Genomic DNA, 27,676 nt, shown 5'->3' on the forward strand with positions numbered 1-27,676 from the left:
AACACTGCTCATTATTGGAGAAATGCAAATTAAAGCCACAACGAGTACCACTTCTGCTAGTCAGAATGGCTGCCATCAAAAAGTCTGCAAAGAAAAAGTGCTAGAGACGGTGTGAAGAAAAGTAAACCCTCTTAGACTGGGGAAAATGCAAACTAGTAAGCCACTATGGAGAACAGTGTGGAGATTCCTTAAAAATCTGGAAATTGAACTTTCACACACTTGAGCAATCCCAGTGTTGGACACACACATGGAGGGAAACCAGAACCGAAACAGACATGTGTATCCCAGTGTTCATTGTAGCACTATTTCCTATAGCTAAGAAATAGAAGCAGCCTAGCTGTCCATCAGCCTACGAATGGATAAGAAAAGTGGTACATATACACAATGGAATATTACTCAGCTATAAAAAAGGAACACATTTGAGTCAGTTCTAATGATGTGGATGAAACTGAGTATATTATACAGAGTGAAGTAAGTCAGAAAGGAAAACACCAATACAGTATATTGACACATTTTTATGGAGTTTATAAAGATGGTAACCCTATATACAAGATAGCAAAAGACACAGATGTAAAGAACAGACTTTTGCACTCTGTGGGATAAGGTGAAAGTGGGATGGTTTGAAAGAATAGCATTGAAACCTGTATATTACCATCAGTGAAACTGATGACCAGTGCGAGTTCAATATATGAAGCAGGGCACTCAAAGCCAGTGCTCTAGAACAACCCAGAGGGAAGGGAGATGGAGGGCATTTGGAGGGGGTTTCAGGATGCGGGGGGGGGGGGGGATACATGTACATCCATGACTGATTCATGTCACACTCTCTTTACCCTGAAGCACAAGAGACATGGTCCTCAGCAAGTTACACTTTCCTCCCGTAATTTATCTCTGGCTTTTTTTTTTCCCCCTCCTTGGGACTTTTTTTGGGGGGAGGGGAACAAGATTAATTGGTCGAATGTTACCTAAAAGTTTATGTAAAGAAATATACGTACATATGCATAGCTCCCTTGGACTTGAGGCGCCCAATTCTAATTTCTCCTACAGGGACTCTGGATAAGGAAACAGCAATCCACTCCAATGTTTTTGCCTGGGGAATTTCACAGACAGAGGACCCTGTTGAGCTACAGTGCATGGGATCACAAAGAAGCCGGACATGGCTGAGCAACTAACATACACACACACAAAGAGATAAAACGTGACTTGATAATCAGTTCAGTTCAGTCTCTCAGTCATGTCTGACTCTTTGTGACCCCATGGACTGCAGCACGCCAGGCTTCACTGTCCGTCACCAACTTCCGGAACTTACTCAAACTTATCTCCATCAAGTCGGTGATGCCATCCAATCATCTCATCTTCTGTTGCCCCTTCTACTCCCATCTTCAATCTTTCCCAGCATCAGGGTCTTTTCAAATGAATCAGTTCTTCCCATCAGGTGGCCAAAGCATTGGAGTTTCAGCTTCAACATCAGTCCTTCCAATGACTTTTCAGGATTGATTTCCTTTAGGATGGACTGGTTGGATCTTCCTTGCAGTCTAAGGGACTCTCAAGAGTCATCTCCAACAGGTCAGACCAGATCAGTCACTCAGTCGTGTCTGACTCTTTGTGACCCCATGAATCGCAGCATGCTAGGCCTCCCTGTACATCACCATCTCCCGGAGTTTACTCAAACTCACGTCCGTCGAGTCGGTGATGCCATCCAGCCATCTCATCCTCTGTCCTCCCCTTCTCCTCCTGCCCCCAATCCCTCCCAGCATCAGAGTCTTTTCCAATAAGTCAACTCTTCACATGAGGTGGCCAGAGTACTGGAGTTTCAGCTTTAGCATCATTCCTTCCAAAGAATACCCAGGGCTGATCTCCTTCAGAATGGACTGGTTCAATCTCCTTGCAGTCCAAGGGACTCTCAAGAGTCTTCTCCAACACCACAGTTCAAAAGCATCAATTCTTTGGCTCTCAGCTTTCTTCACAGTCCAATTCTCACATCCATACATGACCACTGGAAAAACCATAGCCTTGACTAGACGGACCTTGGTTGGCAAAGTACTGTCTCTGCTTTTTAATATGCTATCTAGGTTGGTCATAACTTTCCTTGCAAGGAGTAAGCGTCTTTTAATTTAATGGCTGCAATCACCATCTGCAGTGATTTTGGAGCCCCCCAAAATAAAGTCTGACACTGTTTCCACTGTTTCCCCATCTATTTCCTGTGAAGTGATGGGACCGGATGCTATGATCTTCGTTTTCTGAATGTTGAGCTTTAAGCCAACTTTTTCACTTTCCTCTTTCATTTTCATCAAGAGGCTTTTTAGTTCCTCTTCACTTTCTGCTATAAGGGTGGTGTCATCTGCATATCTGAGGTTATTGATATTTCTCCCGGCAATCTTGATTCCAGCTTGTGCTTCTTCCAGCTCAGCGTTTCTCATGATGTACTCTGCATATAAGTTAAATAAGCAGGGTGACAATATACAGCCTTGATGTACTCCTTTTCCTATTTGGAACCAGTCTGTTGTTCCATGTCCAGTTCTAACTGTTGCTTCCTGACCTGCATACAGGTTCCTCAAGAGGTAGGTCAGGTGGTCTGGTATTCCCATCTCTTTCAGAATTTTCCACAGTTTATTGTGATCCACACAGTCAAAGGCTTTGGCATAGTCAATAAAGCAGAAATAGATGTTTTTCTGAAACTCTCTTGCTTTTTTGATGATCCAGCAGATGTTGGCAATTTGATCTCTGGTTCCTCTGCCTTTTCTAAAACCAGCTTGAACATCTGGAAATTCACGGTTCATGTATTGCTGAAGCCTGTCTTGGAGAATTTTGAGCATTAGTTTACTAGCGTGTGAGATGAGTGCAATTGTGCAGTAGTTTGAGCATTCTTTGGCATTGCCTTTCTTTGGGATTGGAATGAAAACTGACCTTTTCCAGTCCTGTGGCCACTGCTGAGTTTTCCAAATTTGCTGGCATATTGAGTGCAGCACTTTCACAGCATCATATTTTAAGATTTGAAAGAGCTCAACTGGAATTGCATCACCTCCACTAGCTTTGTTTGTAGTGATGCTTTCTAATGCCCACTTGACTTAACATTCCAGGATGTCTGGCTGTAGGTAAGTGATCGTACCATCGTGATTATATGTCCAAGGAGCGATGGCTGTGCAAGTGCAGAAGCCTAGAGGAGCCACTCCACGTTCAAGGTCAGGAGGGGAGGCCAGTGAGGAGATACCCCTCGTCCAAGGTAAGGAGCAGCGGGTGTGCTTTGCTGGAGCAGCTGTGAAGAGATACCTCACGTCCAAGGTAAAAGAAACCCAAGAAAGATGGTAGGTGTTGCAAGAGGGTATCAGAGGGCAGACACATTGAAACCATAATTATAGAAAACTAGTCTTCTCCAACACCACAGTTCAAAAGCATCAATTCTTTGGTGCTCAGCTTTCTTGCTAATACACGTGTCTAAAACTATTAGATCAACCCATATTGCATAAAACACAGTTAGAAAATTTAATATAATAACAGAATTTATTATATATTATATCACATAATAATACTTCACATTTGAATAGCAATTTGCAAACCACACAGTCCTTTACCTTATCTCACTTTATTTCACAGAATATTAAGAGTAAAAAAATACTTATTTTTAATGGAAACCCCATGGAACTGAAATTATTTTACTTGTTTAGAGGCAAAGATACTACAATTTAAATCTCATGGTGATGAGAGATAGTCAAATTCAGCACCACCTCTTCTAGTCATGTAGACTTGTGTTTTATATACGTTGAGGCCAACGGTTCACCTTAAGGTAACCTAGGCTTTAAGTATAATCATCTGATGGAATATGAGAGGCCAGTTATAAGGTTCACACAAAGCAATGAAATTAAGATTGTTGTAGGTCTATAACCTCTACAGAGATATAGAGTCAACAATAACAACAGCAACAACAAAATCAAAGTAATTTACTTAGGCTTTGACCAATGGACAAACTAAAAATAATCTTTTTTGAAAATTAAAAAAAAGTCAATTCATTTTTCATTTGGGGTTTAGATTTACAGTGCTTCCATGAACTGTCAAATTCATTTGAAATGAATTTAAGGTGTTCCTAGTTTAGAATAAGATTTGTGGGACTGAAAAATATAAATATTGGCCAGAGAAATGAATTATCAACCAGTCAAATAAGAAAGAACTTCCATAGATAAAGTCCTTGTTCATGTAAATTTCCAGAAAAATAGAGGAAGAAAAAAAAAGGAAGGATCCTCAACTTCAGATATTGGATTTAAATATTTAATATTTAAATAAAAGTATTAAATAAAATATTAAATATAAAAATATTTAATATTTTAAACTTATTAAAATGCATTTAATATTTGAACAAAATAAAGGTTAACATTAAAGCCATGGGGCTATAAAGATTAAAATGGACAACTAGAACTTGTGAAGAAACTTTTCAATTAGGACTGAGTACAGGGTAAACAAGGGCTTCCCTGGTGGCTCAGAAGGCAAAGAATCTGCTTATAAAGCAAGAAACCCAGGTCCAATCCCTGATTGGAAAGATCCCCTGGAGAAGGAAATGGCAACCCACTCCAGTATCCTTGCCTGGAGAATTCCATAGACAGAAGAGCCTGGCAAGCTACAGTCCATAGGGTCACAAAGAGTCAGATATGACTGAGCAATTAACATTTAACACAAGGAAAACAAAATCTACGAATGAGAACAAACTTGTGACTAAGTATGCATAAATACAGACCATATGGAAGAACAGTATAAATTTGTGTAGTTGAAAAGACAGAACTGACTTACTGAAACTAATAACAAATTATAAAGAGAGAGGAAGAGATGGTATCTTAAAGGGTTTTTATTCTGCATTTTTAAAGCAGAAAAAACACTGGATGACTTCAGAGTTTATTAAGCTTAGTGTAAGTGTTAGAATAACAAGTGAAGACCAAACAGAGTATAGTTTACAAAAGCATTAGAAGGTAGATTAATAGACAATCCATGTATAGGGTTGCTTATATGCCAAACAATAATCAGCACATATTTTACAGATCTTTTCCCCCAGATATTTACAGATGTTATGTCAATGGCCATTGGAACAACTGAGACATGTGATGTTATTGTCTCAGATTTGTACTTGGGAGAACCTGAAACAAAGAGCCATTAAATGACTGCCACAGATTACAGGTATTAAGTGGCAGAGCTGGAATTATTAATGTGATTTAAGTCTAATTCATTATAGAATATCAGAATATTGCCCAACTAATTCATGGAAGTGAATAAAAAAAAAAAAAAAGAAAATCATGAACAGGTTCTCAACAAAGATATATTCAAGAAACCAAGTAACATGTCAGTTCATTTCAGTTTACTTGCTCCGTTGTGTCTGACTCTTTGCGACCCCATGGACTGCAGCATGCCAGGCTTCCCTGTCCATCACCAACTCCTGGAGTTTACTCAGACTCGTGTCCATTGAGTTGGTGATGCCATCCAACCATCTCATCCTCTGTCATCCCCTTCTCCTCCCACCTTCAATCTTTCCCAGCATCAGGGTCTTTTCAAATGAGTCAGTTCTTTGCATCAGGTGGCTAAAGTATTGGAGTTTCAGCCTCAGCATCAGGCCTTCCAGTGAAAATTCAGGACTGATTTCCTTTAGGATGGACTGGCTGGATTTCCTTGCAGTCCAAGGGGCTCTCAAGAGCCTTTTGCAACACCACAGTTGAAAAGAGTCAATTCTTTGACAAGTAACATGTCACATATCCTCAAATTCAATGGTGATTCAGATCAGATCATATCAGTCACTCAGTCGTGTCCGACTCTTTGCGACCCCATGAATCGCAGCACGCCAGGCCTCCCTGTCCATCACCAACTCCTGGAGTTCACTCAGACTCATGTCCATCGAGTCAGTGATGCCATCCAGCCATCTCATCCTCTGTCATCCCCTTCTCCTCCTGCCCCCAATCCCTCCCAGCATCGGAGTCTTTTCCAATGAATCAACTCTTCAAATGAGGTGGCCAAAGTACTGGAGTTTCAGCTTTAGCATCATTCCTTCCAAAGAAATCCCAGGGCTGATCTCCTTCAGAATGGACTGGTTAGATCTCCTTGCAGTCCAAGGGACTCTCAAGAGTCTTCTCCAACACCACAGTTCAAAAGCATCAATTCTTCAGCGCTCAGCCTTCTTCACAGTCCAACTCTCACATCCATACATGACCACAGGAAAAACCATAGCCTTGACTAGACAAACCTTAAGCAAATTAGAACTATAAAATATTTGTACCTACACACAAACCTAGCATACAAAAAATTTTTAAAACACCTTGTACTATTAATATTGGTAAGACCATGGAACAAAACTACTTATATAGTGCTAATGGGAATGTAATGCATATAACCAGTTTGTGAAACTCCTTGACAGTATCAGTTTAAGCAGACTATATATGTATTCTGTAAACCAGCAATTCTATCCAAAATTCTAACAAACAGAAGTGCATGGATATATTCATATAGAGACAGGAGCAAGAATATATTTTGTAATAGCCACATCAGGAAGAACTCTAGACATTTCTCAAAAATAGGAAGAATACAGAAATTTAGGTACAGTCATGTAATGGATACTATGTTGTTGCTGTTCAGCCACTCAGTCGTTTTTGATTCTTTGTGACCCCATGGACTGCAGCACACCAGACTTCCCTGTCCTTCATTATCTCCTGGAATTTGCTCAAATTCATGTCCGTTGAGTAGGAGATGGGTAGCCAAAGCATTGGAGCTTCAGCTTTAGCAACAGTCCTTTCAGTGAATATTCTGGTTTGGTTTCCTCTAGGATTGATTGGTTTGATTTCCTTACAGTCCAAAAGACTCTCAAGAGTCTTCTCCAGCACCATAATTTGAAAGTATCAGTTCTTTGGTGCTCAGCCTTCTTTATGGTCCAATTGTTACATCCATACATGACTACTACAAAAAACAAACAAACAAACAAACAAAACCAACCAACCAACAAACATAGCTTTAACTATACAGACCTCTGTCGGAAAAGTAATGCCTCTGTTTTTCAATATGTTATCTAGATTTGTCATAGCTTTCCTTCCAAGGAGCAAGTCTCTTAATTTCATGACTGCAGTCACCTTCCACAGTGATTTTGAAGCACAAGAAAATAAAATGTCACTCCTTCTACTTTTTCCCCTTCTATTTGTCATGAAGTGATTGGACTTCCCATGTAGCACTAGTGGTAAAGTACCTGCCTGCCAATGAAGGAGACATAAAAGATATAAAAGATGCTGGTCTATCGACCTGGTCCATCCTCAGGTCAGGAAGATCCCTTGGAGGCAGGCATGGCAACCCACTCCAGTATTTTGCCAGGAGAATCCCCATAGTCAGAGAAGCCTGGCATGCTACAGTCCATGGGGTCACAAAGAGTAGGACATGACTGAAGTGACTGAGCATGCATGAACAATGGGACTGTCATGATCTTAGTGTTTTGAACATTGAGTTTTAAGCTAGCTTTTTCACTCTCTTCTTTCACTCTAATCAAGATGGTCTTTAGTTCCTCTTCACTTTCTGCCATTAGAGAGGTGAGAGAGTCATTTCCTAGGCAGGTTGATAAGGAGTCTAGGGGTCCCCAAGGAGAGAGGGGTCTGGAATTCTCAAGGAGGAAGAAAGGACAAACTTTTTTTTCTTTGTCTACATTCCTTAGGATTATATAACAATAATGTATCCTGCCTGAGGACAGTCTCTGGATTAAGGACAGTCTTTGGATTAAACCTTCTGGCTAATTCTGTTATTTTAAAATGTAAATTATGGGAGTAGGTCTGGTGAGGTCTTTACAACCTCCAGACATTCTTTGGATTCATTGGAGAGTATATAACTTTATTGCTAACACTAGCAAGGGGGTACTCTTTCTGCCCCCTTCTGATGCCTATGTCAGAAGCTTTCTCTATCTCCTTTATACTTTAATAAAACGTTATTACACAAAATCTCTGAGCGATCAAGCCTCGTCTCTGGCCCCAGATTGAATTCTTCTCTTCCAGGGGCCAAGAATCCCAGTGTCTTCGCGTGATTCAACAACCTTTCATCTTGGGGGCTTGTCCAGGATCCTTCAGGACAAGGTAAGGATGCTTGGAGCTTTAGTTCTTTGTTCTCTCAGTGAACACGTTTTCTGCTGTACTTTACTAACTCTACGGTGTGCTTGTGTGAAAGAATGGCATGCCCTGCATGAAGCAAGTAAGGAGCCCTGCTCTGCAGTTCCACGGTGATCTCATATGGCTTATGGCAAGAACCTGTCGGGGGTTATACCGACCTGCCAATGCCAAGAGGCACCCAAAGTCTCCTTCGGGAACCGACCAGAAATGGGCAAAGTGTGTGGACCGAACTCTCCTTTCTTGGTCAAACTTTTCCGTCTCTTTGACCATTTCATAACTCCTTGGGAATTAGAAGTACTAACCTTATCTATTGGATCATAGACTTTCAAGGACTTGTGATGTATACTGTTATGGTGTACTGCGGCTTAGGTCCCAAACTTGGATTGGTATTCAAGAAAGCGCCTAGCCTCACTAGGAATCGAAAGTTCGGAAGCTAGATGGAGCTCTAGCTCCAAGAACATCTCTGAGGTTAAAGGTTACTCAGATTGGGACTGCAATGGGTTTTTTCCTTTCGTAAGACCGGCTCTTAGTGGATCAGAGGAGGCTATTATACTGGTGCGGTGATGCTTGGAAAGAACATCTCAGTTTTATGTTCGCATTCATCTTATTGTGGTCAGGAAATACTCAGGATTGTGCACAGGCACTCAGGTGACGAATGTTTCCCCTAGTAGTCTTAGTTTGGGAGGCATTCCAGAAGTTTACTCTGATTCACCCTGGGTGACATCAGAGGCAAGCAAGGTTAAAGGTGAAGGGCTGGACGTCAAGTAGGGATGCTATCAAGTCTACCCCTGGTACATCCCCACCCCATCTCAGTGGTAGAACCGGGAGGGACTCGGACTGCGCCTGCGTCGGTAAGGGACAGACTAAGTCTGACCAGGAAGGAAAAGCTTTTGGTGTACCATCTGTCTACACCCCCATCTAGAGCAGGGAGGGACGCCTCCGGTAGAAAAAATGGTGCTGGTCGCTTTTTTCTCTCTTACAGATGGGAGCTAACAATTCCAGCCTCACTTCTTTGAACTGTATCCTGAAAAACTGGGATAGATTTGATCCCCAGGGCTTAAAGAAGACACACCTGGTCTTCCTATGTGATACTGCATGGCCATGGTATCCATTGGAGGACGGCGAATGGTGGCCAGTTGGAGGGTCTCTGAAGTATAATACTGTTCTACAATTAGACCGGTTCTGTAAGGAACAAGGGAAATGGGTAGAAGTAACATATGTGTTGCCCTTTTTCTCTCTGCGAAATATGCCAGACTTATGTCCTAAGGGTATGGATTTGGGTGTGAAATCTTCAGCTCCCTCCTGTCCTCCTACTTTGCCCTGGTACCTGGGGCTCCAAGTTGAGCAAACTGAAAGCCAGAGAACCCCCCTCAGAAGGGTTGTCTTGGTCTCAGTCGAAATCCAAACTGAGATTCAAACTGCCCACATGGAGGTCCAAACAACTCCTATCTCAGTACGACCTCAGACTGCTCTGGTTTCAGTAGAAACTGAGACTATCGAAGTAAGAGATGAGATGGAGGACAGGAGACAAAGAGAAGAGGAAAAACAGGTTTCTCCAATCTATTCCTGGGATCATATGTGCAGAGCAGCCAGAGGGACTGAGAAACAGCCACACAAGCTGTTGCCTGTTTATGAAACACCCACTGGGAGAAATAATCAGTCTGTGAGAGTTAATAAGCCTTTCTTTTATCAAGAAATACAAAGAATCAAGGAGGATCTGGGAGACTATTTAGAGGACCCAGAAAAATATATTAGAGCTTTTAAAGGTGTTACTCTGCTTTATGACCTGACTTGGAAGGATGTGATGTATATCTTGGGACAAACGCTGACTCCTGAGTCAAAGACTCGAGTTTTTGGAAAAGTGGTTGCTTCTGGAGATGAATGGCTTGGTAATGAATCAGTAGGGAAGAGGGAGAATGAAACAGCGGCCCTCCCCACTGGGAATCAGGTGGTCCCAACTATAGAACCAGACTGGGACTACAACACAGCTAAAGGAAGATGGGATCAGAGTCATTTTGTTAGATGTATTCTTGAAGGACTTAGGCGCGTTCTAAGCCTTTAAACTATGGCAAATTGGCAGACATAGAACAGGAGGAGAAGGAAGCTCCTGGTAAATTCCTAGATAGATTGAGAGAAGGCCTTCTCAGATTCACTGAGATTGATCCCAAAAATGAAGAGGGAAAAGTGATCTTAAAGGATAGATTTCTCACTCAGTCGGCTCCAGATATCCACTGTAAGCTATTAAAACGGGCGTATGGACCAAATTAGTCTTTAGATACTCTGTTACGACTAGCTCAGACAGTCTATCATGGTAGGGAATATGAGGAAAAGAAAGAAAGGCAAAAAAAGACAAAGGAAAAGGCGGAAGCCTTTGCCATGGCTATGAAAAACGTTCTTAAACAGCCTGAGAAAAATGCCCAGAGGGGTCCAGGTGAAAAGGGACGGGCTTGCTATTACTGTGGAAAGGAGGGGCACCTCAAGCGGGATTGCCCTCAGGCATCTAAGCCACCCCCCGGCTCCATGTCCGGTCTGCAAAGGACCACACTGGAAGATAGACTGCCCCCAGAGGCGTAGGTCTCCGGGATCAGACTCTCAAGACAATCAGGACTGAAGGTGCCCGGGGGTCCCCACACAAGCTCCCGTCCTAATTACCCCTGAGGAGCCCCGGGTATTAATAAATGTGGGGGGCCAATCCGTCGATTTCCTTTTAGACACTGGGGCAACTTTTTCTGTGCTTACTGAAGCCCCTGGCCCACTTTCTTCCTGATCTGCTTCCGTAATGGGACTGTCTGGACGAGCCAAAAGGTATTATTTCAGTTATTCTTTATCTTGCAACTGGGATTCTGTGCTGTTTTCACAAGAGTTTCTGATTGTGCCAGAATCTCCCTCACCCCTTTTGGGAAGGGATATACTTAGCAAGGTCCATGCTTCTGTTTTTATGAATATGGAGCCCTGCCTTTCTCTTCCTTTAGTTGAACCAAATGTAAATCCTAGAGTATGGGCTGATGGAAAATCTGTGGGTTGAGCACAAAATTCTATTCCTGTAGTTGTTAAGCTCAAAGACCCGCACATATTCCCACATAAGAAGCAGTATCCACTGAAACCTGAGGTTAAGGAAGGGTTAAAACCCTTCATCGAAAATTTAAAGGAGCAGGGACTATTAATTCCCTGTAACAATCCTTGCAACACTCCTATTTTGGGTATAAAGAAATCGAATAGTAAATAGAGACTAGTTAAAGATTTACGAATAGTAAATGAGGCTGTAGTTCCTTTACACCCCATGGTGCCTAATCCTTATACTCTATTGTCTGAAATTCCTGAACGAGCCAAATATTTCTCAGTAATTGATTTAAAGGATGCCTTCTATTCAGTGCCTTTGGTGGAAGAAAGTCAATTCCTATTTGCCTTTGAAGACCCTACGCAGGCAGCTTCTCAGTTAACCTGGACAGTTTTGCCCCAGGGATTTCATGACAGTCCTCACTTATTTGGACAAAGTTTGTCACAGGATCTACAAAACTTTAATAGCTCTGAAGCGGTGGTGTTACAATATGTAGATGATATTTTGCTCTGTGCTGAGACAGAGGAAGCTTGTTTGCGAGCCTCAGAAGATTTCTTAAAATTTCTGGCAGGCTGTGGTTACAAGGCATCAAGAGAAAAGGCTCAGCTTTGTCAACAATCGGTTAGATATCTGGGCCTAATCATATCAGAAGGGACTAGGGCCATAGGCCCTGAGAGAATTAAACCTATACTAAATCATCCCTTACCTATGACTTTAAGACAATTGAGAGGATTTTTGGGAATCTTAGGTTACTGTTGCATTTGGATTCCGGGTTACGGGGAACTTGCCTGGCCTTTAGATAAACTTATAGCTGAAACTCAGCAGGTCCAAATGGACAAACTGGTTTGGTCTCCAGAAACTCAAAAGGCTTTTAAGGTTCTTCAGACTGCTCTCCTGCAAGCTCCAGCTCTGAGCTTGCCCACAGGGTCAGAATTTAATTTGTTTGTCACTGAAAGAAAAGGTGTGGCATTGGCAGTTTTGACACAACCCCGAGGGCCTCACCAGCAACCTATTGCTTATCTAAGCAGAGAATTAGATGTAGTTTCACGTGGGTGGCCCCACTGCCTAAGAGTAATTGGGGCAGCGGCTTTATTAGCACCTGAAGCTTTAAAAATAATTAATGGATGAAACCTTATTGTACTGACTTCTCATGATGTGAGTGGAATATTAAATTCTAAGGTTAATATTTTGATGACAGACAGTAGGCTTCTTAAATATCAGTCATTGTTGTTAGAAGGACCAGTAACTAAGCTTAAAGTTTGTGGAAATTTAAATCCTGCCACTTTCCTTCCTGAGAAGGAAAATGAAACACCTGTTCACGATTGTTCTCAATTCCTAACTTTATGCAGCTCGGGAGGATCTAAAGGATACCCCATTAGACAATCCTGACATGGAAATATTTACAGATGGCAGTTCTTTTGTTCAGGATGAAAAGTGTAAAGCAGCTTACGCCGTGGTGACTGCTGAACAGGTTTTGGAAGCAAAATCTCTCCCCCAGGGAACCAGTGCTCAGTTAGCAGAGCTTGTGGCTCTGAGCCGAGCTCTAGAATTAAGCAAAGGGCAGTGAATGGGCCTGATAATCTATGTGAGTCTACTTCTGCTGACTCCAAAAATCCTGAGTCTGCCATTTGATCCTCAAGACAATGCCTTCCTGTCCGGCTCACTCCTACACTGCATTCCACAATGGATCTAACTGCTGGGTCTGTGGAACACTCCCCTCTTCATCAGTGGAAGGCTTCCCATGGTGGACATCTCCATTTCAAGGAAAAGACCTTCTCCATGTCTGTGAATACCTTCGACAACAATCACATGCAATGCCTCTTATTCATCTGATGACATCTACCAACCCTAAAATGGACTGGTGCAACACGCTGCACTTTAACTATGGACATAATGTGACTTTTAATTTCAATTTTAACTTGTTTTAATGACTATGTTGCCTGCATCTGTAACTGTATAACTGGATTTGTTTCTAGCCGCATGAAAGCTTTTAGTTACAAATGGTTGCTCAAACTCCTGCTACTGCTGCATCTTCCTCCAAATACTATTTGGGGCCCCTGGATCAGATATCCTCAATATGAGGATTAGGAGAATATGTTGCCTCACCAATTTAGGGACAACACCCCTTGTCAGCTCGGAAGCAGTTATGGAAAGAGAACGATGCCCCTTTTCCCTAGGCAACATAATTCTCCTAAAAGAAAAGGGGGGAATGAGAGAGTCATTTCCTAGGCAGGTTGATAAGGAGTCTAGGGGTCCCCAAGGAGAGAGGGGTCTGGAATTCTCAAGGAGGAAGAAAGGACAAACTTTTTTTTCTTTGTCTACATTCCTTAGGATTATATAAGAATAATGTATCCTGCCTGAGGACAGTCTCTGGATTAAGGACAGTCTTTGGATTAAAACTTCTGGCTAATTCTGTTATCTTAAAATGTAAATTATGGGAGTAGGCCTGGTGAGGTCTTTACAACATCCAGACATTCTTTGGGTTCATTGGAGAGTATATAACTTTATTGCTAACACTAGCAAGGGGGGTACTCTTTCTGCCCCCTTCTGATGCCTATGTCAGAAGCTTTCTCTATCTCCTCTATACTTTAATAAAACTTTATTACACAAAAGCTCTGAGCGATCAAGCCTCGTCTCTGGCCCCAGATTCACTTCTTCTCCTCCAGGGGCCAAGAATCCCGGTGTCTTCACGTGATTCAACAACAACCTTTCAGAGGTATCATCTGCATATATGAGGTTTTTGATAGTTCTCCTAGCAATCTTGATTTCAGCTTGTGATTCATCCAGTTCAGCATTTCTTATGATGTATTCTGCCTAGAAGTTAAATAAACAGGCTGACAATATACAGCCTTGACACACTCCTTTCCCAATTTTAAACCAGTATGTTACTGCATGTCTGGTTTTAACTGTTGCTTCTTGACTGACATACAGGTTTCTCAGAAGATATGTAAGGTGGTATGGTACTCCCAGCTCTTTAAGTTTCTCTACAGTTTGTGATCCACACAGTCAAAGATTTTAGAGTAGTCAGTGAAGCAGAAGTAGATGTTTTTTTGGAACACCTTTGCTTTCTCCATGATTCAGTGAATGTTGTCAACTTGATCTCTACACTTACAGTAATAAAAGAACCATTGCTATTTAGAATGCAGGGGCTTTAGGGAAGTCATTAGGTCATGAAGGCTTTGCTTTGCCCTCATGAACTGAATTAGTGCCTGCTCATGCTTAGTCATGTCCGACAATGTGACCCCGTGGACTGTAACCCGCCAGGCTCCTCTGTCCATGTGGTTCTCCAGGCAAGAATACTGGAGTGGGTTGCCATTTCCTGATCCAGGGGACATTCCCTACACAAGGATCAAACTCAGGACTCCTGCATTGTAGGAATATTCTTTACTTTCTGAGCTACTAGGGAAGCCCATGAACTGGATTAGTGCCCTCATAAAAGAGCCCAGGGCACTCCCTTGCCCCATGTGGTGTGTGGGCACAGCAAAAAGACAGCCATCTACAAACCAGGAAGAATGCTTTCATCAGAACCCAATCCAAACTAAAAATTCCAGCTTTCAGAACAGTGATAAATAAATGCTTATAATTACTATAGCAGTCCAAACAAGCTAAAACAATCATCAACATAATGTTCAGATATCAATAGAGTTTTCACCAGAAGACTATACATGAAAGAACGTGTTCTGTTTGATTTCACTTGTGTAAAAATCAGAAAAAGACACAAACTATGTAGAGTGCTAAAAATAAAGATTGATCTAACTTGAGGAATACTGACTCAGAAAGAAGATGAGAAGTTTGTTTGATGTAGTGTTGGTCTTCTACTTGGTTTAGAAGTTTGGTCATAAAGGCATTTTTACTTTGAAAAAATTCAATAAATTGTAAACTTATGTTTTGTGCACACTTTGAACATGTACTATAAACGTTTGAAATATATTAAAAATGATACTACTCTTAAAAGAAACAAAACTTCCTTTGAATATGAAAGCAGTCTCTTTGTCTACTGAAGGCAGAACGTATTAGTTTGCGAGGGCTGCTATAACTAAGTACCACAGACTGGGGTGGCTTAAACAAAAGAGGCTGATTTCCTTCCAGTTTGGAGGATAGTAATCCAAGATCAAAATGTTAGTAGGGTTGGTTTCATTCTGAAGCTTCTGTCTGGCTTATAGACAGCCATCACCTCCTGTGTCTCTCACAGTCTTTCCTGTGTGTATTCTTGTGTTCTAATCTCCTTTCTTAAAAAAGATACCAGTCATCCTGGGTTAGGATGCACTATTTGAACCGATTACAATTTAATTTCCTCTTTAAAAACTATATCTACAAATTTGGTCATATTCAGAAGTACTGGGAGTCAAGATTTTGATATATGGATATTAAATAAACTTTTCAACCCATAACCCAAAGTGGGATGGTAATAGGTTGTGGCACAAAGTAATAATAATTGTGTGGAAGAAATTGTGTTAAATTGGATTAAACAAATATTACAGGTAACAGGATATGGCATGAGTATCGATGGCAGACATCAATATTATGATATAGACTTCCCAATGTATGAAGGAAAATATTGACACTGAATCTAAAAAAGAAAAGCACTAGAAACCAGTTGGGCCCCATGGCAAATCTGCATTGTACCCAGTTGTTATTTCTCCAGAGAACTCATTTAGTGCAAAATACTATCTAACAAAGCAATTACTTAATACTCACCTATATGTATAATCTCTTAAGGAAATGGCATCAATCTACAAATAATATAAATCCTGCCTGTGTTATTCAGCAGAAGAACCATGACATTGATGCTCTTTCTAAAATAGCTCTTCCTTCAAAGGTAAGTAGACTTCTGTATTATACATTTATTTATAACCATCAAAACTCTGCTTTCTTATTTGGGAAATCATGTGCCAAAACTAGACTTATGATTCATAAATGACAAGAAAGACAAAGGAAATACCAATGACCAGAAAAGTGTGGATATTTATTGTTTTAGGCACTATTACTTATATAATTCATTGAGTCATTTAGGTGGATGATAAGGAATATATTGAATGCCATTCTCTATGATTCTTTACTTAATGACTAATAGCTACCATTTATTGATGACTACCCAGTCCATAGATGTACAAAGTGTCAGAAATGACTGAGCATGCACACGAACACACACAGACATGTATGGAGAACAATATGTTCCATAGTGCATACTTTCTGTTGCATGATCCTCAAAATAAACCTACCCATATAAGGAATCCATTTTGACACATACACACAAAAATGATGAAGCCCAGAAATATTAGGAAACATTGTCCAGAGTGCATGGATCAAAATTGTTAAAGCCAGAATGGGAATTCAACAAACTGACTCCATAGCCCATGTTTTTACCAGTAAATTCTGCTCAGTTCAGTTCAGTCACTCAGTCGTGGCCGACACTTTGCAACCCATGGACTGCAGCACGTCAGGCCTCTGTGTTCATCACCAATTCCTGGAGTTTACTCAAACTCATGCCCAATGAGTTGGTGATGCCATCCAACCATTTCATCCTCTGTCATCCCCTTCTCCTGCCACCTTCAGTCTTTCCCAGCATCAGGGTCTTTTCAAATGAGTCAGTTCTTCGCATCAGGTGGACAAAGTATTGGAGTTTCAGCTTGAACATTAGCCCTTCCAATGAATATTCAGGATTGATTTCCTTTAGGATGGATTGGTTGGATCTCCTTGCTTTCCAAGGGACTTCAAGAGTCTTCTCCAACACCACAGTTCAAAAGCATCAGTTCTTCAGTGCTCAGCTTTCTTTATAGTCCAACTCTCACATCCATACATAACTACTGGAAAAAATGATTGCCTTGACTAGATGGACCTTTGCTGGAAAAGTAGTCTCTGCTTTTTAATATGCTATCTAAGTTGGTAATAACTTTCCTTCCAAAGGATAAATGTCTTTTAATTTCATGGCTGCAGTCACCAACTGCAGTGATTCTGGAGCTCCCAAAATAAAGTCTATCATTGTTTCCACTGTTTCCCCATCTTTTTGCTAGGAAGTGATGGGACCAGATGACACGACCTTAGTTTTCTAAATGTTGAGCTTTAAGCCAACCTCACTCTCCTCTTTCACTTTCATCAAGAGGCTCTTTAGTTCTTCTTCACTTTCTGCCATAAGGATGGTATCATTTGCATATATGAGGATGTTGATATTCCTCCCAGCAATCTTGATTCCAGCTTGTGCTTCATCCAGCCCAGTGTTTCTCATGACATACTCTGCATATAAGTTAAATAAGCAGGGTGACAAGATACAGCCTTGACAGACTCCTTTCTCGATTTGGAACCAGACTGTTGTTCTAACTGTTGCTTTCTGACCTACATATGGATTTCTCAAGAGGCAGGTCAAGTGGTCTGGTATTCCCATCTCTTGAAGAATTTTCCACAGTTTATTGTGATCCACACAGTCAAAGGCTTTGGCATAGTCATTAAAGCAGAAATAGATGTGTTTTTTTTTTTTTTTTTCTGGAACTCTGTTTTTTTCAATGTTTTTCCAACAGATGTTGGCAATTTGATCTCTGGTTCCTCTGCCTTTTCTAAAACCAACTTGAACATCTGGAAGTTCATGGCTCATGTATTGCTAAAGCCTGGCTTGGAGAATTTTGAGCAGTAGTTAACTCACGTATGAGATGAGTGCAATTGGGCAGTAGTTTGAACATTCTTAGGCATTGCCTTTCTTTGTGATTGGAATGAAAACTGACATTTTCCAGTCCCATGGCCACAGCTGAGTTTTCCAAATTTGCTGGCATACTGAGTACAGCACTTTCACAGCATCATCTTTTAAGATTTGAATAGCTCAACTGGAATGCCATCACCTCCACTAGCTTTGTTCACAGTGATGCTTCCTAAGGCCCACTTGACTTCACCTTCCAGGATGTCTGGCTCTAGGTGAGTGATCACACCATTGTGGTTATCTAGGTCATGAAGATCTTTTTTGTACAGCTCTTCTGTGTATTCTTGCCACCTCTTCTCAATATCTTCTGCTTCTGTTAGGTCCATATCACTTCTGTCCTTTATCGTGCTCCTCTTTGCATGAAATATTTTCTTGGTATCCCTAATTTTCTTGAAGTGACTTCTAGTCTTTCCTATTCTATTGTTTCCTCTATTTCTTTGCCAAGGAAGGCTTTTTTTCTGATCACCGAGGAAGGTTTTCTTATCTCTCCTTGCTATTGGTTGGAACTCTGCATTTGAATGGGTATGTCTTTCCTTTTCTCCTTTGGTTTTCACTTCTCTTCTTTTCTCAGCTATTTGTGAGGCCTTCTCAAACAACCATTTTGTGTTTGCACTTCTTTTTCTTGGGTATAATCTTGATCCCTGCCTTCTGTACAATGTCATGAACCTCCGTGCATACTTCTTTAGGCACTCTGTCTATCAGATCTAATCCCTTGAATCTATTTGTCACTTGTAAGGGATTTGACTTAGGTCATAGCTGAATGGTCTAGTGGTTGTCCCTACTTTCTCCAATTTAAAACTGAATTTAGTAAGTGAATTTGGCAAGTGGATTTGGATAATATTTGTCATCTCTTTTTTTTTTTTTTTTAAGTGAACCACTTTCTCTACTCTTTTGAGATTTGTTTCAGTGTTGCATGAAGAATGATGATGTCAAGGTTCTTGGTTAAGTTATGTTCCTGGTTTTAGTTTCCAATTTTCAAAATAATTTGTGGGTGACCTTGAACCACTCATTTTGTGTCATTCATCCAGTTAATTTTTAGGATGAAGTATCTGACCTCCAAGATCACTTCTGGCTCATAATCTCCCCGAATCTTGAATCTTTTGGAGAATTTAAAGCAATTTTGCTATTTGCAGAAAATTCAGGATAGTTCTGTAAAGCACTTTAAAAAATGGATCTCATTCATACACTTGTTTATATATCTATCAATTTTTTTTATAGTTAAGCAATGGCACCCCACTCCAGTACTCTTGCCTGGAAAATCCCATGGAAGGAGGAGCCTGGAAGGCTGCAGTCCATGGGGTCGCTGAGGGTCGGACACGACTGAGCGACTTCACTTTCACTTTTCACTTTCATGCATTGGAGAAGGAAATGGCAACCCACTCCAGTATTCTTGCCTGGAGAATCCCAGGGAAGGGGGAGCCTGGTGGGCTGCCGTCTATGGGGTCGCACAGAGTCGGACACGACTGAAGCAACTTAGCAGCAGCAGCAGTCTAAAATGTATTTAACCTTGACTCTCTTCCTTGTTCTCTCCCTCTTTAACACATACACACACATACAGACACACTCACACACACAATGCTTTCTTGTTTTAAATTCCCTTTTTCTCGAGGGAGTGCAAGTTAAATTATAATAATCTGGTGCCAATGAGTTTCCCTTATGTAGCTTCTCCATAAAAGGTGAGAAGGAACTGAGGAGGAGTCTGGGATCCTTGGGCAGTGAAGAGGAAAACTTTGCCTGAGTATTATTCTGTCCATGATTTTTCAACAAAATTGAGGTAGTACAAATGGGAGTTTATGAACAATCTTGATTTCCATTCAGATTCTTTAATCTGCTAGCTATCTTTAATGTCTGAGCCACCAGAGAAGCACCAAGAATACTGGAGTGGATAGGCATTCCTTTTTCCAGAGGCTCTGCAGGACTCAGGGATCAAACTTGGGTCTCCTGCATTACAGGCAGACTCTTTTCAGTCTGAGCCACCAAGGAAGCCCCTACTATCCATATTTTGTGAGGAAATTGAACCTCAGAATTATTTTACACATTTTTTTTTTTTGGTTGTTGTTTTTTATATTTTGCCCTTCAACACAGAGATAATACTGATCACAATCACAAATAGGTGATGAGATCTTGTGAACTGTTAATAGGTGAAAATTCACAGCCCATTTCAATTTTTTGACTGCTTCATCAGAGACAGGCGTTGTGCTAAGAATTTCCCAATGTTGTCTGCGATCCCCATACCTCACTGTGAGATAGCAGTTTCCTTTCTCTACAGATGAACTTTGAAACTGAGAATCCTTACTTTTCCAAAGACAGGCCATTAATTATGGTGCAGAGTGAAGATTTTATTTCCGATCTAACTGACATCGAACTTGATGCTCTACTGACTCCAAAAAGAGCCTAAGTTCATTGGTAAATTGTTCTACTACAATCAACTTCTCCACTAATGACCTCTACTTGTACTCATTCTCCCTAGATCTTTCTATGTGATCTGTACTTTTGAGTCACCTGGGATCTCTTCAACAGCCATGAGATGCATAGGGTGTGCATTGGTGTGTTTGGCCTGAAAGATGATGCTTATTAGAACTAAAGCACAATAGAAAAGAAAGTGACTGAGCAACATTGTATAATGCAAACCAAGAATGCTTTCCTGAGGTGCAAGGTGCTTTCCTGAGGCAGATATTATACCATGTGAAGATGGGAGAGATTATACCCATGACATTAAGGATACTGGTCACTTAATGTTATCAGAAGACATTCTTCGGATTAACCCTCCTTAACTTCCCTTACTCCTGAGCTGTTTCTATAATTTTAATTACAATGTGTTTCATCATTATCTGGATAGTTCCTTGGGGAGATGCTGTCAATGTGTGCAGTGTTCAAGATTCTATTATAAATAGGAATTATCATAGTTTTCTTGTTGCTGCTGAAGGTAGGTCTGCAAATTTTATAGTCTTTGCAATAGAGATTAATGCAGTCATATCTTTAACTTTTAGCTCTTTTTTGAAGAAGAGACTAAGACCTTACTTGTGGACCTATTTGTTATCAGTGTTTTATTGTCTGGAATTATATACTTGGGAAATATTGCTATTTATATTAATAGTTGATATAAAAATTCATAAGAATATCTTGCTACCATAGGGACTTACAAGAATTTTTCTCTTTAGGTTTTGCCTTTTATGTCTTCTCTACAAAGACCAGTGATTTTCACATTGTGTTTTAAAATGTATCTGAATGGAATTGAAAGTATTGTGTCATTGGGAATGATTGTTATTCCCAGTTCAGTCACTAAGTTGTGTCCTACTCTTTGCCATCCCATGGACTGTAGCATGCCACGCTTGCCTGTCTTTCACTATATTGAAGAAGTAATTATACCTTTGCTGTATTGTGTGTGTGTGTGTGTGTGTAAAATTCCTGAAAAGGTAATGAAAGTGATATTTTAAATTTCTAATTTATACATTCTATATACTTAATTGCTTTAAAAGATGATGCACAGTTATCTAATAAAGTGGCTCTCTATGAGAAGTTACTTTGGTCATCTGGCCCTAGGACTATGGGATCACCTAACCTTGAGAGGCATAGATAATGTTTGTCCAAGAACTCTGGTGTTCAGGCTCTATAGCCATGTCAAGCTCTTCTGGTTCACCAAGCATTGAATTATCAAAAGGATAACTTTTCCCCTTTTTTGGATGATCATCAAACTGCATTTTAAATGTAGAGAAATAGAATATTAGAAAAAGCTATCAAAGAGGCAGTAGTGATATAAAGTTATTGAGCATACCCCTAGAGTTCAGTTAATTGGTTTGCATTTCCATCTGGCCAATTTGCAGATGTCTGATCCAAGGAGAGCCTCTTAGTCTGTCAGTGCTTCAGTTTTCTCATTTTTCAGAAAGATATGCTAATTAGAACCTCTCTCATGGGACCTTTATTTATAAAAGATTGTGTAAGGAGTCAGCAAAAGGTAGCTATTATCTCACCTTAAAACTGAGACTGTTGCCACTAGAACAGGTTTTTAAATAGAGATTTTATTAGTTATGGACACAGTAATGCATTCTATGAAGCTGATCTGGAGATCAGGATGCTTAAAAATCATGTGTGAATATCCCTGAATGTTTACAGTATATAACAACTACTGTAGTCAGTTTGAAGTGTTCTAAAATGAATGAGACAAACTCTACTATCACAGAGCTAATGATTATGAAAAGTGGAAGAAAACCCACATATCACACAGGAAGAGAAATTGGAGAAGTAGTATTACTTTATGTTTCTTAGGTGCCTTGATGATTTTTTATATATTTTATACTTAGTTGCTGGTGTTGTTCAGTCACTAAGTCATATTTGGCTATTTGAGACTCCATGGACTACAGCATGCCAGGCTACTCTGTCCTTCACTATCTCCTAGAGTTTGCTCAGACTCATGTCTGAGTTGGTGATGTTATCTAACCATCTCATCCTCTTATAATTAGTTGTACCAATCATCCAAATCAAACTATGTTAATTAGGTAATTATGGGTTCACCAAGCAGAGGTAAGAGTTTTTATATATGAAAATTCTTGGTCTTAGCTCTATCTCCCAGTCAAAATCAGTAACTCTCATCTGGTTTAGTTTATCCACACTTAGAAGCCAGAAGATCTATGATCATGAAAATATAGGGTACAGGTGAACCCAGACCAGAACTGAAATATCAGCAACTATGTTATGTGCCCAAATCATTTTCTCTATGGTGTATTTAATTCCCATATGAATAATTTCAGGGGTAGGAAGAGCATTTACATAGATTAATCAACTTCCAAATTGTGAGTTGCTACTAGTTGGAAGGAGCCATGATACAATCATAGAGTTTATACACTTTTTAAAATAGTTCCTCTTCTAACTTTTTGTATTTTCATTTTCTTTTTCCTCAATATTTTTACATAACTGACTACTTGCCTGTAACTGAAAAATCACGTCCTCAAAGAGATCTTTGACCACTCTGTGTGCATTCTGCCTCTTCTTATTTCTGTGTTTATCAGCATGCTCCGTTTTCATCTCACAGTAGTTCCATTCCCTAAATTGTCTCATTTCTGTACTTTTCATTCACTCCTTTTCAAAAAGAATCAATTAGGATGCAAACCAAACTCTCGTGTAGCTTGTTCAATTTCATATTACAAAACTTAGACTACTTCTAGATATAATGTAATCAATAGTGAATATAATATAGCAAATATATTTGACATAACATTGGTTTTGATGTTTGTAAATGAATTATTATAAGCAATTATATCTACAGCCCATTTTATGTCATAATATTCCCTTTGAGCAATATTATTATGGGGATCTTAAATTCCTGAGATGATGTTAATCCTACAGATGCATCCCTAAGTACTCAGAGCAGTTTACTTCTCAGAAGACTTATCTGGGGAAGTGTATTAAACAGAGAAAACATTCCTTGTGGACATTTTAATTGCAGTGACATTGCATTTGAAAATAAATAATTATACATATAATGGATTGTTGCTGAAAAGCAGTAGAATCTGAAATAAGACAATAATTTTAAAAGCATGGCACCTGAGTTTTATTTTATATGTATATATAATTTATTGATATAATTTTGATATGGTGATTGAACCACTTGCAGTTTACTTTTCTGAGATAACTGTTAAACTGATACAGTCTGTGTTGTTAAATACCACTTACCTCATCCTGCAAGCAGCAGTAATCAAGCAAGTGAAATATATAGCTAAATAAAATAAAACATGACTAGGGTTTTCATAAGTTGAAAGTTTTTTATATCATATGCTGGCATAGTGTAGAAAAGTATGTCAATGACTAGATTGTAAGACCAAGGTTTAAGACAATCATCCTGTAAAATTGCATGGATAAGAAGATATCTTCTGGACTTCCCTGGTGGCTCAGTGGATAAGAATATGCCTACCAATGTAGGGGACATAAGTTCAATCCCTGGTTGGAGGAAGATTTCACACGCCATGGAGCAACTAAGCCTGAGAGCCACAACTACTGAGCCTGCGCTCTAGAACCTGTGAGCCACGACCATTGAAGCCTGCTCACCTAGAGTCAGTGCTCCACAACAGGAGAAGCCACTGCAGTGAGAAGCCCACACACCCAACCAAGAGGAGCCAAGCACAGCCAAAAATAAACGAACAAATACATTTTTTAAAAAAAGGATATCTTCCAAGTCATAGGGAAATGAGTAAGTTAATATTACATGTGCATTTGTATTAATATAGACAATGAGAGGCAACCATCATACACAAAAATAGTATTCAATGGCATTTCAATGATTCACTCTTATTACTTCCCTGGTCAGCACAAAGTGGTTGTCTGACCTTATTGAATATTTACATTTATGAGTCTCAAGTCATTTCCTATAAGGCAATATGTTGAAATGGATTTGGTCATTCTCTGATGACTCTCAGTCTAGCTTTACTTCTGTTAGCACTCTATGATGTTAGCATCATTGAAATAATTTAGCAAAAATAAGTGTCTAATACTAGTAGTATATGAATGTAATTGTCCGTTTTAAAGTTAAGAAACTAATAAATATTGTAATAATTACCTATAAGTCCTATTAAAGGAAATAAGTGTGATTATATACTCATATTAAACTTTGTGCAAAGTCTATGTTGATTTTTGTATTATTTGAAATAGAAAACTGATAAACATGACTCAAAATTTTTAAGAATAAAATAAATCCATTTGTTTCTTTTAATTTGTCCATAGGCACTGCAGACTGGGTCTAATTGAAGGCAACGCCAAATTTCACAGATGTGACAGAATTTGTTCTTCTGGGGTTGACCAGTCATCATGAGCTTCAAGGTCTCTTTATTGTGGTGTTTCTAATAGTTTACATGATCAGTCTGATAGGGAACATTGGTATGATTATTTTGATCAGCATCAGCCTCCAGCTTCAGAGTTCCATGTACTTTTTCTTGAGTCATTTGTCTTTTGTGGATGTGTGGTTCTCTTCCAATGTCACTCTGAAGATGCTGGAAAACTTACTATCAGACAAAAACCATTTCCTACGTGGGGTGTTTGGTGCAGTGTTACTTCTTCAGAGCCCTTGTCCACGTGAAAGTATATATCTTGGCTGTGGTGGCCTTTGATCACTACATGGCCATCTGCAGCCCTCTGCTTTATGGCAGTAAAATGTCCAGGACTGTCTGTGCTCGTCTCATCTCTGTGACATACATTTATGGGTTCTCTGTTAGCCTAATCTGCACACTGTGGACATATGGCCTGTACTTCTGTGGAAACTTTGAAATCAACCACTTCTATTGTGCTGACCCTTCTCTTATCAAGATTGCCTGTGGAGGGGTCCACATTAAAGAATGCACCATGATTGTTATTGCTGGGATTAATTTCACATATTCCCTCTCAGTGGTTCTCATTTCCTATACCCTCATCATACCGGCCGTGCTGCACATGCGCTCTGCCGATGGCCTCGCCTCTCCTCCAACCGTGCGGCGCGCGATGGGAAGGTAGGGAGGGAAAGACGCCTGGAAGACGGCGCGCCCCCGGCGGGCGGTCGGCCCAGTGGCCTTTCCGGTGGTAGGGGATGAGGGGCCGCGTGAGAAGGTGGGGTCAGTGTGCAGAGTAGGGGTCGGGTGGGAAAGGCGGCTCTCCTTGCCTTCCCACCCACCCCTCCGCGCCTCCATCCCCGGCCGGACGCCACCCTTGCCCCGCGCCCGGTCGCGTCGTCTCCGGTGTCCCTCTTCCGCCCGACTTCCCTGCCACGTTCCTTCGAGGTTGGGTCTGAGGGTTTGGGGCAGGGGAGGGGGTGCTCAGCGCGCCCCCGCCCCACCCCACGCGCCTTTGCCCGTGGCGCCGGCCACGACTGCCTTCCTCCCGGCTGTGGACCTCATGGCGCGGATCCTCCGGTCGCATCTCGCGGGCTGTGCGGCGTGATGGGTGGCGGCTCCCTGCGGCGGGGCCGCTTGCTTGCCCGTCGCCTCCTGCCGCTGGCCCTAGACTGGTCTGCTCTGGGCCTGCCGCGCGGTCGCCAGGCGCCTCCCCACGCCCTCCGAGCCTCGGGGCTTGCTCCCAACCCTGCTTCCCCACGCGTGCCGCGGCTGTCTTGTCTGGTTCTCTCGCCCTCTCGCCTCCTTACCTCTGTTGTGTCCCTTGCCCGCTTGGCACCACGCTTCCTTTCAGAGCCCCTTCCCTCTGCCCTTGGTGGTCGGGGGAGAAGGGTGCCTGGGGCACGCGTAGGGGACCCAGGTGGTTGAGGGGAGAGGTCGGGGGTGGGGGGTGTGGTCGTACGGGTGGAGCTTTTTTTTAAATTAAAAATTTAATTAAAAATTTTTACATGTTCTATTTATTCAGTTCTAAAACACCACACTTATTGCACAGGGTCCCCATGGAAAGGCCCCCCTCTCAGCAGGACAGCCACAGATTCCACCGTGAAAGGGCAGCAAGGTGCCCTCCTCCCTTCTTTTCTGCCTGGGTGGCCACCAGGTGGTGGGGGAGCGGTCTGCCCCATTTCGGGGGGACGTGGGGGTGGTCCTCTGGCCTCGGCGGGGACCTCCGGGCGGTGGTCGACCAGCGCACGGCCGGGTCCCCAAGCGTCACGGGCCAGCGGCGCCGAGGCCCGCGGGCAGCAGCGGGCGGAGACGCGGTGGTGGTTGACCTAGGGGTGGTGGCCCATGGGGTGCGCCGTACTGCTTGCTCGCCTCCCCCTTTTCAGGTACCTAGCGCGTGGGGCTTCCCTGGTGGCTCAGATGGTAAAGCGTCTGCCTGCAGTGTGGGAGACCCAGGTTCGATCCCTGGGTTGGGCAGATCCCCTGGAGAAGGAAATGGCAACCCACTCCAGTACTCTTGCCTGGAAAATTTCATGGACGGAGGCGCCTGGTAGGCTACACGTGACCATGGGGTCACAAAGAGTTAGACACGACTGAACGACTTCACTTCACAGCTGATAAAAAGCTTGGGTTGTCTTGGTGAGGTGGATTTGCTCCTGGATGGATTTCACCTGGATTTCAATAGTGAGGCTCGCGGGCTTCTCCTGGAAATGGGCATATGGGCGGAGCACACCTGGCCCGCCTTGGGGGCAGAGCGCTCTGCCAGGAGCCATCCCCGGCATATTGCATATTGAGTGCAGCACTTTCACAGCATCATCTTTCAGGATCTGGAATAGCTCAACTGGAATTCTATCACTGCCGGGAGCCAGCGTGAGGAACTCCGCCCGTGGCAAAGGTCATGAAGAAGGAGGCTTGGCATACGCAAAGGCAGGATCGAGCCTCAAGAGTCCCCCTGGAAATTCTCAAGCATCTACCCCCAAAACCAGAGTCTGCCTACTTTCTGTTTTGTGCTCTCACCTACACCTCTGACTTTATGGGGGGTTGTCCCCCACTACCTCTCTCTGAAAAAAGAGTTAACTTACAGCTCCAGTTTAAGTTCCTGGGTGTGATAGTGTTTCAACCTGCAAACTCCTTTGGAAGTCCTCTAGCCTGCCTGAATAGGTTTTTCCAGCCACATGTGACCGCTCTGAGCCTCCCAACTGTGAGAGGCATGAGATGTTCTAAACTGTCTAAATACAGATTCCTTTGAGCAGTTAAAAGATTGATTAGAAATTGTATTGGTGAAGGGTTTTTCACTTGTTGGGCCAATGTTTGCTGCTAAGTCTCCATATCCCTTACCTGCTGTGTCCCTGGCAGTGTATTGATTAATATAATTGGTGTAAGTAGTAGCTTTAATGTTTGTAACCTTGGACCCTTGAGTTAATTCTTTTTCTTGTTGTATCCCACCACACCTTTGCCCTTTAGGAATGCAACTTTAATGCTTTTGGAGGGTGGTGCCTGACTAATCACCTTTAGAAAAAAATAAGTTTTCTGAAGA

At 41.6% G+C, this 27,676-nt stretch overlaps 1 pseudogene; it reads left to right on the forward strand.

Moving 5' to 3' along the window:
• The window catches only part of OR5M9FP (olfactory receptor family 5 subfamily M member 9F, pseudogene), a 39,253-nt pseudogene extending 13,506 nt beyond the window's left edge, over positions 1-25,747 (forward strand).
• The last annotated feature ends 1,929 nt before the right edge of the window (positions 25,748-27,676 follow it).

This window comes from Bos taurus, chromosome 7 (assembly GCF_002263795.3).
Source record: "Bos taurus isolate L1 Dominette 01449 registration number 42190680 breed Hereford chromosome 7, ARS-UCD2.0, whole genome shotgun sequence".
NCBI lineage: Eukaryota > Metazoa > Chordata > Mammalia > Artiodactyla > Bovidae > Bos > Bos taurus.